Source organism: Lissotriton helveticus, chromosome 7, assembly GCF_964261635.1.
Source record: "Lissotriton helveticus chromosome 7, aLisHel1.1, whole genome shotgun sequence".
Lineage (NCBI taxonomy): Eukaryota > Metazoa > Chordata > Amphibia > Caudata > Salamandridae > Lissotriton > Lissotriton helveticus.
Window position 1 is genome coordinate 1,084,242,100 of NC_136068.1, and position 15,882 is coordinate 1,084,257,981.

Sequence of the window (15,882 nt, forward strand, 5' to 3'; positions counted from 1 at the left end):
TTAAAACAAAATTAGAAACACGTGATAACACACGCAACCTTGTGATCCGAGTCATCCCAGGGAGATGCGGATTCACATACCTGACCTCTAATGAGGGAGAAAAGGTACCAATTGCATTTAAATCACACTTGTATACAGAAGCTGAACAGAAATTCAGTAATACAGAAAAAATCATTCGTGCAGTTCAAACCGCAATAGCTAGAGAAAAAGAGATAGCTGACGGCAGACATATCACAGTCAGAACAGCAGAATCAGCCTTTGAGGCACTAACAACACCGTGTAATTTACCAACAACAACATTGAATCCGGAATGGATACAATGGGTGAATTCAATCACAACGGACAAAGTATACTACTACTTTGATCCAGAACTAGAAGAATTAAAAAATCTAAAATATGAAAAGACGTATCCTCTGCCAATCGACATTCTTCCTCTACGACATTACGCCTGTGTAATCTATACAGACGGACATGCTCAACCCTCCGTTTGGGGAGAACAAGCATACAACCCCACATGTGAGATTACAAAAGAAGTGTGGCGCGGAGGTAAACTAAGACCTCTATTAACAAAATCACACTCAGTAGAAACTAATTCAGAACTACAAACTGAAATAATAGCTTTGAAAATGGCGCTAGATAATGCGGATCGCGAATTCCCGACACTTATAGTGTCAGATTCATATTACTGCGTCAAAGCATATAACAAGGATTTGCAGACATGGATTCAGAACGGTTACAAAGATGACACAGATGCACCAATAAAGCAGAAACTGCTCTGGGAACAAATAGCTCTTTTACAAAAAGAACTACCAAAGACTCACGTGACTCACTCACTGAGTCATCAGCGTGATGGCGTTCACGTTGTAGGGAATTCATTGGCTGAAACAGCCGCAGCGGCAGCCACTAAACCGGCTCCCGTAGATCGAAAAAAGCGTACATTAAAATACATTGACGGTGAAACATTGCTGGCGGTGAAAACGTCATCAAACGGCGACTGCTCAGCACTACCGATCAACTATCCACTCAATTATACATACATAATCGATGCAAACTCCGTCCCTTTTGCTCGAATCCCTGGAGTGGGGGATAGAGTGATTCCAAACATGGACAGGAGAAACTTGTTAATCGCAGACGCACACATGGGCGAGGGTCTCAGACACCTCAAACTGAAAGATTCTCTGGAAGAATTACAATCACGGTACTGGTGGCCAGGCATGAGCCTGCACTACACCATGTTTGTAAAAAACTGCCCGAACTGCAACAGAGATCGCAGTGGGGAGAGAAACAGTTTAATACCTCGTCGTATCAAGGCGGATAATATTACCAGCAAAAAGAATGGCTTGCGATTAACATATACAGGCTAGTTTCCACTTATAATGTAGATCACCAGCACTCGGCTGACGTCCGGACTATTATACAAGATTTGCGAGTCTAAATGGCATATACGCTAAGAGCATGCTACGTTCGACCATTGTTTTCACTCAGGCAATCCAGCCTGGGGGGGAAACATGGCCAAATGAGCACAGCCCAGCGGGAATCTTCTCACTTCCTTCCTGAGGGTACGGGATGGTGTAAAGAAAAAACCAAGGCAGAAAGCAATCTATAATAGAAAGGATATTAGGTTCGGGAGCTGGGTGGGTCAAACATCTAATAAGTGTCCAACGTAGTCTAAATAACTTGCCAAGAAATTCTCTGAAGGGATTCAGTCCGTACGAATTATTATTCGGAACTAGGATGTTGATCTCTGACCTTGATAGTCAGACTTCAGTGGTAATAGAAAAAACCTTTGATGTCAAAGACCGTTTGGCTATTTTGCAGGACTTAAACAAAACAAGAAAAGACCTGAGCAACATACAGTTGAAACAACAGCCAACGACCACTGAAGAATCACCACCTGTCCCAGCAAGACCTGTCTGGATTCCAAAAGTCGGGGATCTAGTCAGGGAAAAGATCGCGGTAAAGAAGGAATTTGGGCCTTCCTACAGAAAAGCAGTTCCTGTCTTGTCTGTCAACGGGACAAGATCAGTTGTACTACCGCCACTTGCTGGTAAAAAGGAGAACCGAGTTGTATCCATCGACCTGGTAAAACCACAACATGTGGCCGATAACAAACAGTAGGCCAAGTGGACTCCCAATAAGTAGCAGAACACCAAGGTTTGCTACCAGTACAGAGGTCCTATCAAAAAGGCTCATCACATTCGAAACGCCTAAAGAAGAACAAAAAGGACTATGCAACAATGCAATAGAACTCAGACCTCTGAAAACCCAAATAAAGACATTTAGCAGAGACACACCAATCTATACTGAAGTACCAAGTGAAAATGCAAAAAACAGAAATCCTGAACCAATTGGAACAATTGACAGAACTGCATCCGGTTACTTCATCAACTTCGATGATTCCTCTGACGGCTTCAGTGAATCAAAGACACAGCCATCATCAAAATCCTTTAAAGACAAAGCTAAGGAACTTTTGAAACAACTGAAAGAAACATATCTGGTTTCTCCATGGATTGAATTTTGGGTGGGTTTTGGTGCATTTATCCTCATACTTTGGCTCATCATGGTATTTACTTTGGGACGCTTCATTGAGGGAAAATATGCTAAAATGGACACAGCAAGTCAGAACATCAACTTGGTCCTCAAACCACACACATCTTCACACGTCGAGAAAAGAGAACTTTCTACAGAACTTTCTTCAGCCAACTTCACAGCCAATCCTATACCTGGTGGGGTAGCCTGGGACAACACTGACTATGAAATTTATGGTCTGGTCGAGATCCTGAAATATCCACACCAAATCAAGATCTCCTTGAGTGACTTTGCAAAACCAAACTCATTTGCTGATGATTGGGACTTCGAAAGTATTAACAACATGATGTCTGACTTAGTAATGTCTGCTAAATTTACAAAACATGATTATTTGCAAGGTTCTACAAATTATGATAGTATGTATTGCTATAACCATTATGGTAACCATTTTTTACATAAATCTGCACAACCTAGAAATGTTTTAAGTTATAATCAATGGGAACATTGTGCTACACCTCCAAAAGGAAGCTCTAGAACCGTTTACGACAAATATTCATATTTTTCAGGTTTTAACATAAGTAATGCTGAAACATTTTATTTTAAATTGTCAAACAAGACAGGGATGAAAACCATGATAACCAACACAAAATTGATATATTCAGATTCATTCTTTGAAAAAATGAATACTTTTGGATTTGATTATTGGGACAAAAATGTTGATTTGAAAAGTGTTTGGGGTACAAAAGAATGGCAAGTACAGGGTATAGAAGCTTTGTTTAGAGCCTGCATGATCCCAGAACAAATGATATTTTTAAATGACACTGTTCAACAAACCACCTGTCTTGGCTTAGCCAAAATCAAAAATTTAATTAAACCGTCTATTCCAAAGCCAACAATGTTTAGCAATAGCTCTGATACAGATGAAGAGATAGACGTAAACCATATATTAAACCAAAACAGAACACATCCTGATTGGAAACAAAGGTTGATCTGGCCCACAGATACAAATTACTGTCAAGATAGATTCCTGAATAAAACACAGGGTTTCAAAATGACCAGGCCAGACCCGAGATATCCCCAAAGACATCACCCAGGGATAATAACAACCTACAGTGTGGGCAAATTATGCCTTCAATGGCTACAGACTTCCACACTGCCTGAAATTAAGCAACACCTAACTTTACTTACTGATGGTGCTGACTTGCGTGATTTCATACTGGGACCACGCAAACAGCGTCAAAAGCGTTTCATAGCAGCCTCTGTATATGCAGCATACAATGAGGCCTGGAAGGTTACTCAAAATGAGACAGCAAAAAGAATACGGGAAATTGACCGTATTAATTTGGAAAAATCATTATCTGTAGTGGACAATGGGTTAATGACTCTGTCCTCCAGAATTTTTTCATTGGACAGCATTGTGTCTTCAGCAATCGATATATTATCGCAAGACTTACTGTTATTACAACATGGTCAGTCACAATTGCGTTCCATTGTACAGCTTGGCTGGACGTTACAAAATCTGCGTTCAGGCTATGTGCCCTGGCGTTTAATCAACACAACGTCACTATTCCAAATCTTTAACCTTACTGATAGACAAATTGGTATGGTGCAAAAGGGTGCTGATTATACAATCTTGAGCATTGAAAAACTAGAAAGATTACCAATGACAATGTCTGAACGACCTGTCAGTGAATGGATAATCCACGGAATCATAAATATTCCAATCTCAACCTTCAGGTTTCAATACTGCCAAAAATTTATACAGGCTGGCATGTACGAGAAATTGGGAAAGGGGTACCTTAAAACAACATGGAACCTGCCCTATTCACATGCATGTGTCAGTAATAAAGGACAGAAAGTGTTTCTTAGTGGCAACAATTGTGCTATGTCACTAAGCGGCACGCTTCTGTGTAACGGAATTAGTTTGCATGGAGCCTGTGAAGGGAATTCATACAACCTTTCATGTCACCAGCAAGGCGCACCTGCAACTGAAATAGAACCATTCTTTCAAAGACTCTATAATGGGAGTTACATTCTTATTGTAGACCGCAGATGTTGTAGTCTTATGCCCGGGACTCCTTATCTAGTAACTACAACGGCGAAGGTCAAGTGCTGTGGACGTTCTTTATTCCCCAGCTCCTTTCCAGACAGGGAGGCAAGGGCATGGCCCAGTTTGAAAATTACTTCTATTCGAATAGATACTTTAAGCAGAATGAAAACAGTGCTTCTTCAGACGCCTACAAGGCTCACGTCATCAAAAGAAACGTATGATCTACAAGTCGCAAGGACGACTGCAGAGATACATACATTATTATCAACTAATTCCCCCGTACATTTCGCGGAAATCCTGAGCGAAATCTTAAATATTTCTGATACCAATGGGATCTCAGGGGTATTTAAGACAGTATTTTCGATGGCATTAACACCATTCAAAGCCATACTGGGTATTTTTCCAGATTTCGTCCATTCGATTTTTGGCGGACTTCCCCTGATCCTGGGACTAATTGCAGGAATCCTATTCTTAGTCCTTATTTTTCGTTATGGCAACCCATGTCACAGATCAAACTCTCGCGACAATGGAAGATACGATCCTAGCCATTGGATACCGGGACCGGATATCAAAAATCCTGGGACTCTCCCGGCTTAGAGACCTGAACATGACTTGGTTTCTATCATTTCGACCAATGTGGCAAAGGTGTGTTTTACCTGTACTAAGGTGTCTGCTATGCGGAGAAGAATGCGTGTTAGACACCTGTCTGACGCTACAATCGGATGCGCCAGTGGATGCAGATACACTGTTGGTTCCTACCAAGGTTCACGCTTTGTGCTGCCCTCAAAGGCTGCCAATCCTGATGACGGCATTCCTGGAATCTTCACCACTGCGATTGAAGAGTAGTGAAGTTCAAGATGAAAGCAGCATCGAACAGGTACGACCTTCTGTCAGCAATGCGAATCAGAATGTCAATGCAGACAATCATGCGCACGAATGCATGGTTACCCCTATTTCCGACTTAGTGGAACTTTCCCATGAAGCTGTTGACAGTTTTTTCGAAAGCCTGAATGATATGATGTTCTCTCCAGAACAGAAATAGAGACTTTTGAGCAAGCTCGCACACGGCGTTCCCTGAATTCGGCCTTCAACTTTAAAAATAAAGTCACATGAACAATTCTTCCCACCAGTTCACGGACAACAATTTTTTAGCAGCCCCAAATTATTTTTTACAAAAATTTTCGGGACACTTATCTTCTGCTTAAAGTAAGAAACTATTCCTAGAGAACTAAGATTTCTATTTTTAGATACTTTATAAACTTTAGTTGCCCGCTGGGATGTTCACAAACATTTTATTATGTGATGAAATGGTCTCGAACTTCCTTTCTGTATAGCCATATTAAGAGCCATTTCATGTGTATTTCTCATATACCAATAAGCAATAATGCATAAAAATGCGTGTTTACTTTTGCATTTAATTCATAGCTTAAGTGCATACAATATATATGACTGCAATTTTTCAGTATATTTGAAAATTTCAAAATGCATTTATGTATTTTGGGGTGGTAAGGTATACACTATACTCTATAGTATGTTGTACTATGTTATACTATGCATAGATTAGTAGATATGACCATAGTTAGCGTGGAGTGGGTGTCGTGTATTTCTATAGGTTCTGAATCAGTCCCCCTATTCCTGACCCTATTCTGGTTAAACTAACTATCAAGTTAACTAACAGTCAGCCCATGAGGCAAGAAAAGCCCCCATGATGCAGATACCGTTATCTGACGCAGTCACACTACGGCACAGGAACGTGTTATCTGATTAGGTCATAACGCTTGAGATCTAATTAGACAAGCGACATTCCTCCAGCCCCTGATAAGGCATACGACGTTCTCATAACAAATCAAACCTATGACAACCTGGATAATCCGTGCGGCCATTGTTTTGATTTCACAGAGAACTTTAGTAAAGAATGTGCTAACGAGCAAGTCGTATGACATCTTTATTGACGTATCTATGTCCATCCTTACGTCAATCTCGGCACCTTTAAGGTATAAATATTGCCGATCTTGCCCTATGCAAACACACGCGTGGTGACAAGACGGAGCAGCCATACTTGCCGAAGCCGAGAGCAGAAGCAGACCCCGCTGGCAGCAGCCCCGCCTTCCTGACGCGCTGAGAGACGCGCTGCTATCTCAAGCCGAGAGACCCAGCACCGGCGCTTTCGGGCAGCCCTCGCAGGCAGCCTGGAATATCGAGAGCAGAGAAAGAGATACCATTCCTCATTCATCCTAAATTCCAGGTACAGAACTGAATAACCCCTCACAGAGAATTCTTTAGTTATTCACTTGGCAAAAACAAACTTAACTTAAACTGTAACTTTCTATTCCCGCCCACGCATTAGACTTAGGTCAGGTACACGGGGTAGGCGTATTTAGAAACACCAGTTGAGTACGTTTAGTCAAATGTATATGTGTATGTAAATATATTTTAATCATTTTTAAACATCATATGGCTCAGAAACCATATCAATGTTTTTACAGTATTATTTTATACTATTGCTTTTAATGTATGCACTTTACTTAACTATAAGTATTGCAATAATATCGATCCATTTCTCTTGTACGAGAAAAGAGACTGATCAATAAATAACATCTTTTATTGAACACGCCCGTCTCTTCCTTTTCTCTACATTCTGATGAGACTAAGAATGCACGTACTGACTGAGTAAAATAATTGCCTTGTGCTCACACGACTCTCGAGATTGACTCTTGATTAGGGGAGAGCAAAGTTGTCATGTTCTATGGTTGTCAGAAACTAAATCCCTTCTTGTCTAATCAGGGGAGTTAATTCCTTCCTTGAACATTCGAGAAAGTTTCTAGCGAACTCTGAGCTTAGCTGGCAAACCCAAAAATTAAGTCTAGTATCGACAGTAGTAGACCTAGTTAACGTCTGGCCTAGGCCTTTACTGCTGTAGGTACTATTCCAATGCGCAGAGCCTATTGGGAAAATAGGAGCTACACTACAGGTCCTTGTGTACAGAATCTTGACCCTTTGTCATGAATTTTTACTTGCACTGTACTCAGAATTTTTATCCAGAATCTTGACCCTTTGTCATGAATTTTTACTTGCACTGTACTGAATTTTTGTCCTGAATCTTGACCCTTTGTCATGAATTTTTACTTGCACTGTACTGAATTTTTGTCCTGAATCTTGACCCTTTGTCATGAATTTTTACTTGCACTGTACTGAATTTCTGTCCTGAATCTTGACCCTTTGTCATGAATTTTTACTTTCACTGTACTGAGAATTTTTATCCTGAATCTTGACCCTTTGTCCTGAATTTTTACTTGCACTGTACTGAATTTTTTCCTGAATCTTGACCCTTTGTCATTAATTTTTACTTGCACTGTACTGAATTTTTGTCCTGAATCTTGACCCTTTATCATGAATTTTTAATTGCACTGTACTGAATTTTTGTCCTGAATCTTGACCCTTTGTCATGAATTTTTACTTGCACTGTACTGAATTTTTGTCCTGAATCTTGACCCTTTGTCATGAATTTTTACTTGCCATTGGGCCAGCTGCCGCAGCGCACTGGTAAGTTTAGGGTTCTGGGCACCTGGTGAGTTTCCTAACTCTTTATTTTGGTTCTTTTGCAGAGCATCACAGGGAAGAATCTGCTGTTGCAAGAGCCAATTGGGCCAGCTGCCGCAGCGCACTGGTAAGTTTGGGGTTGTGGGCACCTGTGGGGAATTTCATAATTGTTTGTTTTGTTTTGGGGCAATTGTTGTGTTCTCTGTGGGGAAAGGAACTGCAGTTTCAAGAGCCATTGGGCCAGCTGCCGCAGCGCACTGGTAAGTTTGGGGTTCTGAGCACCTGTGGGGAATTTCATAATTGTTTGTTTTGTTTTGGGGCAATTGTTGTGTTCTCTGTGGGGAAAGGAACTGCAGTTTCAAGAGCCATTGGGCCAGCTGCCGCAGCGCACTGGTAAGTTTGGGGTTCTGGGCACCTGGTTAGTTTCCTAACTCTTTATTTTGGTTCTTTTGCAGAGCATCACAGGGAAGAATCTGCTGTTGCAAGAGCCAATTGGGCCAGCTGCCGCAGCGCACTGGTAAGTTTGGGGTTCTGAGCACCTGTGGGGAATTTCATAATTGTTTGTTTTGGTTTGGGGCAATTCTTTCACTTTCTTTGCACGTGGCTGACCGGGCACGTTTTGGTCCAATTTGTCTGTCTGTTTGCTCAACGCTGTTCGGGGACTGGCATTTACCATTGCAGTTATGGCCCAACAAGTTTGTCACTCTACTTGTGCTTCAGGGTTGCATGCATTTCTTATCATTGAGCACCAGCGCTTTCTGAACTTCCCATTCAACAATTGCCTTTCCCCCCTTTGAGATGCATTTAGTAATACCAACTATCTTTGTAGGTGAGTTAACTGACTGCGCCACAACAGCGAGATCTTCTGTATTCTAAGGGAGCAACAAGCCACCACAAGAAAAGCAGAATGGAGAAGTTTCTGCAGCCTGCAAAGGGTGTGAAGCACAGATCACATCTGCCCACCCAGATAACCGCAGCAGATCGGGCCAGAGACTACAGCACCGTGATGCACGCTGACGGTGGGGTGCTGTTTTGCAGTGTGTGCAATGTGGCGGTGGACCACATCCAGAAACACACTGTGGATATGCATGTGCGGTCCCAAAAACACTTGAAGCGCTGTTCAGATGATCCTGACCTTCAATCTTCGCCAAAACGTGCACGCCAGATGACTGTGAACTCGCTATTCACAAAGAGTACTGCTGCCGGTGCCGCAAACCATGAAATGATAAGTGAGTGGGTTAACATCTGCACCGCGTTGAACATTCTGCTGAGCAAAACCGACCACCCTGTGTTGCGCAAGTTCCTACACGACCGAGTACGGAATGATGGAGCGATACCTGGGAGTCATCAGCTGCAAGAACGTTATCTCCCAGAGAGATATATAAGTGCCAGGAACGAGCTGAAAGAGCTATTGAAAGTTCAGAAGATCAGTGTCATCTTTGATGAAACACCAGATGTCGAAGGGCGGTGTGTTTTGAATGTGCTAGTTGCAGTAGTCTCTCCGGAGGGTGCCCGTCAGATCCATACCCACCTGGTGGACACAGTCTTCCTATCACAGTGCAACCATGGGACTGTAGCGCAAGCTGTTGTAAAGGTGCTCACAGAGTACAGCATAGACTACCAGAACATTATTTCCTTTAACACTGACAACGCGGCATACATGCTCAAGGCATACAACACGGTGTTGAGGAATCTGTATACAAACTCCATACACATCACCTGCTTGGCACACATAATGAATCTTGTTGGAGAGTCATTTAGGAAGCCTTTTGTGGAGCTAAATGTTTTCCTTCTGTACTTCTCCTGCATTTTTTACATGGCCGGTAGCAGAAAGAGAAGGTACCTGCACCATCTTGCTGAGAACCATGGGATGAAAGCACGGGTGGCACCTGACCCTTGCAGTACCCGCTGGAATTCTTGGTTTGCAGCTGTCCAGTACCACTGCAAGCACTTTGAGGCCTATGCTGGGTTTGTGGAGTCTGAGATGCAACGCCCCCAGATTCCCTTGAAAATCTACAGTAGATTTTGCACAGCGACCAAAGGGAGTGCATTAAAGTCCAATTGGACATTGTGGCAGAAAAATGCCAAACCATTTTAAACCTGATGGAGTTATTCCAGAGTCAGACACCAGTGACCATGAAGGTATATGATTATTTGGAGGACCTCCACATGAACCTAACCAACAATTCAGTCCTCACTGTGGAGTCACTACAGCCATTTCTACAGACCACTGCAGGGGCAAAATTAAGTCTGGCACAGAAAAAAAGGATAACCGCCCAGCTTAATGACGCTTTTGAACATTCACTAGAAAAGGTGGGCAAATACATGGGGGAGGCCCAGCCAGGCATACAATTCTTGAAACAAGTGCGCCTTTTTAATCCTGCGCGACTCTGCATCCTGCCTAATGAGAAGAGTGCCTATTCAGCCATCCCTGGTTTGAGCGAAGTTCCCGATCAGGTGCTTCGCCTCTACTTTGAAAATGTAGGCCCAGAAGCAGTGCAGGCATCTGTTTCTGGAGTGATTGACACTGACCTCTTTTGGCGTGGGCTGGCTGACCGCATTCCAGCTTTTTCCCAACTTGCAGCTGTGTACAAGGACTGTGTGACCAGTTCTGCAGATGCTGAAAGGAGGAACAGCATCTACAAAATTATTCTCTCATCCAGACGACGGTCCCTTTCAGAGCAATCGATCCGGGCATTATTGTTTTTACATTATAACCAGCAGCACAATACTGGTCTAGATTTGGAGTGCTCAGAAGAACTGAACGTACATGGTCAAGATTAACATGCCTTTTAACCAAAACATGGGCTGAATTGTAAATAAACAAAATGTACATAGCTCCATGTTGTAAAATAACTCAAACAATAAGATATCTGTGTTTGTTGTCGAAAAAACACCAAAATTAAATGCCGCTAAATTTTCATTTTTGTGCCGCTAAATTTTCCTTTTTGTGCCGCTAAATTTGCCAATCCATGCCGCTATATCCTGGGGGGGTCTGACATAAGATAGTAAAACAATGATACTGAGAAACATATCCGCAGTTGAGATCCGCCTGTAAATAACCAATTAAAACACACAATTCAGGTACACCAACTCAAGTACATTTCATTTTCAAATAACTTAAAGCAGGACACACAATAAGTAGTTTTGTTATATTCACAGATGAACCTGCGCCACAGGGTGAAGACACACCAATAGATGAGCCAACGGAGATCCAGGTACAGGCAGGGGAAGAAGTCAGACACTACAACACCACCAACACCTGCACCAAGACCATGCAGGTACACTGGCTCCACTACAGGAGTTGGAAGTAGAAAGGGGAAGACATCCAAGAAGAGCCACAATCAAGGCCAGATGAGCAGGCACAGCCTCAAAGTGATCAGTCTCTTGTGCAGCCTTGCAACACCAATCACAGGAGACGCAGAGCAAGAGCACCTGGTGCTGCTGAGGAAGGAGAGGGATCCTTTATCTTTGCTGGGCTGAAGAGCACTATGGTGAAGGTGCAGCGGCTGCAATTGAAAAGCATACAGTCAATGCAAAGGCTGCCAGTGTATCTGAACCACAACATTGCTGACATTAAGGACAGCATCAGGGAGATGAACACGACAGTGGCACAGGGCCATAGGGCAAATGCAGAAAGTCTAAGGGACATGACAGAAGCGATTAAAGAGCTCTGTACCACCATGCAGAGGGAGCATGCCTCCAAATGCCGCGAAAAGCACCACCTATTTAGCCCTTTGTATGGTTACACAAAGGCAGTTAACAGTCTGTGCAATGCCACAGCTGTCCTGTCCAGACGCACTGTGTCCACTGCATTAATGATGTTGCTAGGGGATTGGCGCAGGTCACCACTTCTGTTGAACAGCTACAGACAGCTACTATAGCTGCAACAGGTATACTGGGTACAAGGGACAGTGAGAAGGCCTCCAGCCTCAGCAGCATTACTCCACCGGTGACTGAGCCCAGACAGCGGAGTGCAAGGCAAGTTACATCATCCAAGGCCTCATCAAGGGTAGCCAGTGTAAACATTGACCGCTCTAGTGCTGTGCGTGGCCATAAGAAGTAGTGAGTGGTGTGACCGAGGCATGCAAATGGGTGACGTAACCGATAGCATAAGAAGAAAAGTGCTGAATGTTGTGCATGGTCTGTATATATGCCATGTTGACCTACAAAAGCCACACACTAGAAAGGAGTTGATGGCTGTGTGCATTCAGTTTACCTGATGTTTCGGTGAATAAAAAAACAGATGATCAAAAGTCATGAGGTGCATTGTCTCATCATTACTCACCTAGAAATAGTTGAATGTTATTTAATCATGTCTCTGTCTGCCATCTGCTGCACCTACACCACCTGCTCCTCTGTGAGGTGGACGTGCTTCATCCTCTTCATCAGGCTCCGATCTGTGATGTCCACTGGTATTAAATTGGTTGTTGCTAGGTTGTGCAGCATGGCACAAGTGGCCACCATTTTGCAACAGATCTCTGGTCTATACTGCAAATGGTCTATAGTGCACCTCCACTTTTGTATAGACAGCGGAATCTACTCTTCAGTAGGCCAAATGAACCCTCGATGATATTGCGCGTCGACTTGTGTGCAGCATTGTATTTCCATTCACTCTGAGTTGCAGTATTAAGGTATGGTGTAAATATGAAGGCGCGCACAGCATATGCACTGTCACCTACAGGATGAAAACCAATAGGTTATTCACTGTCCTATTTCTACTGATCTAAGGAGTCTATCAGAGTGAGTAATATGCATTTACCTTGCAGATATCCTTCGCTAAATTCACCCCCAGTGAGACGTGTGTATATTCCACTGTGTCTGAATATGAACGAATTGTTTGTTCTACCAGGATATATGGCCACAATCTCAGCTATTATGTGTGAGGCATTACATATGACCTGGATGTTGAGTGAATTAAAGGATTTCCTGTTCCTAAACACATACTCATTATCTGAGGGGAGACAGGTGGCTACATGTGTCCCATCAATGTGCTCAATTACATGTGGAAATTGTGCTATCTGGTAGTAATCCAATTTGTCCGGCTGCAATACCTGTTGTGTAGTGGGGAATCTGATGTAATGGTGTATTCTCTGTACCATTGCATCCTAGAAAGCATTCAGGAAGTGTGAAACAAAACTTTTGGGACACCCCTGCTGCTGCAGCTGTCACCCCCTGGTAGCTCCCTGATGCTAGTAGGTGCAGTGAACCTAGGACCTGCACATGTGTGGGAATGGCTTGCGTCCTGTGGGTCCGATGCTCTAGTATTGGATGAAGGTCAGCTATCCGGTCTAGTATTGTTGCTGAGTCTAGTCTATATTTGTCATGGATTTCTTCTCTGTCTGCTGAAATAGGGTTAATGGCACTCTGGAAATGTGTTCCTGTCTCCTCCTCCTTCTCTGTGCTGCTGCTTGAATCCACATCCTCCTCTCTATGACATACAGCACTGCAATTGTGAAAGATTCTGAGGCCCTCTGGCCTGTTTAAATAGTTTGCACCTGATTATCACCTGACTGGAGTTGGTGGTAATTTGCACAAGCAAAATTGTGATTTTTGGGTCATTCGCTATTTGCGAATGTTTCATACATTGGCCTGGGATTCCCAAATTGCAAATTTGCTTTTTGGGATTCGCTAAATTGGGATTTGCAAAATTGGGATTTAAATTTTTTGCGATTCACATTTTTTGCGACTAACAATATTGCAATTGCGAAAGCTTTCATACATTGGATTAGGCCATTTTGCGTTCCCAAACGGATGAATTTTGCGATTCGCACTGTTTGCAAATGCAAAATAGCTTGATTCATCTGGCCCTTAGGCTCTGCAGGAATCGCACACGTGGGAAAGACTTCTTTAAAGAAGCTGACATGCTGATCAGCAGACAGAGAGAGAGGATTCCCCAAGGGCTTACCACATAAAGCAAGAAAGAGGGTATGGTACTGTCCGCATGACACACTGTTGGAGGTACAGGAAAGGGCAGGCGCAGTTGAGAACAGATTGATCTTTATTGCCACTTTTTGTGCAAGGAGCCATGAGATCAAGAAGATGGTGTACAAATATTGGGGTTTGGTGGCAGACGAAGTGGGCTTGGCTGAAAAATGACTCTTTGCCTTTAAGAGGTGGAGGAATGTGAAGGACTACGTGGTCAGTTCCCTCTTGAAGACCCCCTGTGCCCCGGATCTCAGAGCACAACTTGCTCTTCCTCCACTTTTGGGACATAAGTGTGGTCATTGTAAGGCTTGTGAGCTAACATTGGAGATTAAGGAGTTTACTCACTCAGATCGAAAATATACACAAAAATACCACACTAACTATAAAAGTTCCGAGGTAGTCTACACAATACATTGCCACTGCAACAGACTGTATGTGGAACAAACAAGACAAAAGGGGAAGGCAAGAATCCTTCAACATGGCAGCAGAATCAGATGTAAAGTCCAAGGGGCCCCCTTTGTTGAGCATTTTCAGACCATGGAACACTGTGCGGAAAGGTTGAGGTGGTGGGTACTAGAAAAAGTAATCCGTAACCCAAGTGGAGAAGACATCACATCCATTTTGACCTTAAGGGAATGCAAATGGATTCATATTTTGGACACAGTAATCCATGGCCTTAATGAATTTGAGGAAAAAACATCTAGGCAGGTTTGCTTAGCAACAGGTAATTCTTGAGGCTTCATTTTTTAATGAAATGTTTCTGGAATAATGTCACCCACGGGTGTATTTATAATATTTTTTCTGACACTTATCATGCATCATACTTCCTGACACTACAACACATTTAAAATTCCGTTAAATATCATTTTTGAGCTAACGCATATTGACATGGGATAGGCTTTGATTAGAGTATGTTAAACATGGGATAAGCTATGTGTCCGATAGATGGTGGATGTGGGAGTCATCTTCTTCATCCAAAATAACTTTATTTGATCTAGTTAGATGACCTAGATCATAAAAGTATACAAGTTTAAAAACAGTAAAAATAGCTATTTTAAAAATTAATACATGGTGATTAAAAGGATGCAATAATAACTCCCAACAAATTGGCTTCTAGCACCAATAAGCTTAATTTTACAGCAGTCCCTTCCCAGTCTTCATATTGTTGATTAATAAAAACACAGAAAGGCAATTGCACAGATAAAAATTATGTGTCCAGTTTAAAAACAAATCAAAAAGCATCATTATTAAAAAATCAGAACTTTAGGGAAGGGATAAGGAGCAAAAACCTATCAAACTTACAATAGAGAGTCTTTTTAACATTTAACATTCAAACATGTCACCGACACCCACACTGATATAAAAATATGTAAAATGCAACGACATGCTAGGTGGTTGTTGTAACAATGAAAAATGCCACTTACTTTTTTGTTAAGATTCTGTTTTGTATGAGAACTCTCTGGAAGCTCTTTACAAAGTGTCAGCAAAAAAAGAAAGATTTCTGTTTTAAACTCTTTACATAATTACTCTTGGAATGCTCTGTACAAGTGTAATGAAAAGCGAAGGTTTTATGTCTGCACACTTTCGTTATCACCACACTGCATTGTGAATAATTTTGTCTACAATTCTGTCTGCAGTAATTCATCACAATTGATTAGGTATGCGGAGACTCTACATTTACACAGAGCGCAGACTGCTGACAGCAGGCTCTTGCAGAGAACGGCTGTTTTTGTTTTTTTGAACTTTTGGAAACATTAAGATGATTATCTCCAGCAATGTTCCACTTATCTGATCTGGAGGCAGGGCATTGATGTTTAGTTTAAATTTGCCTCTTC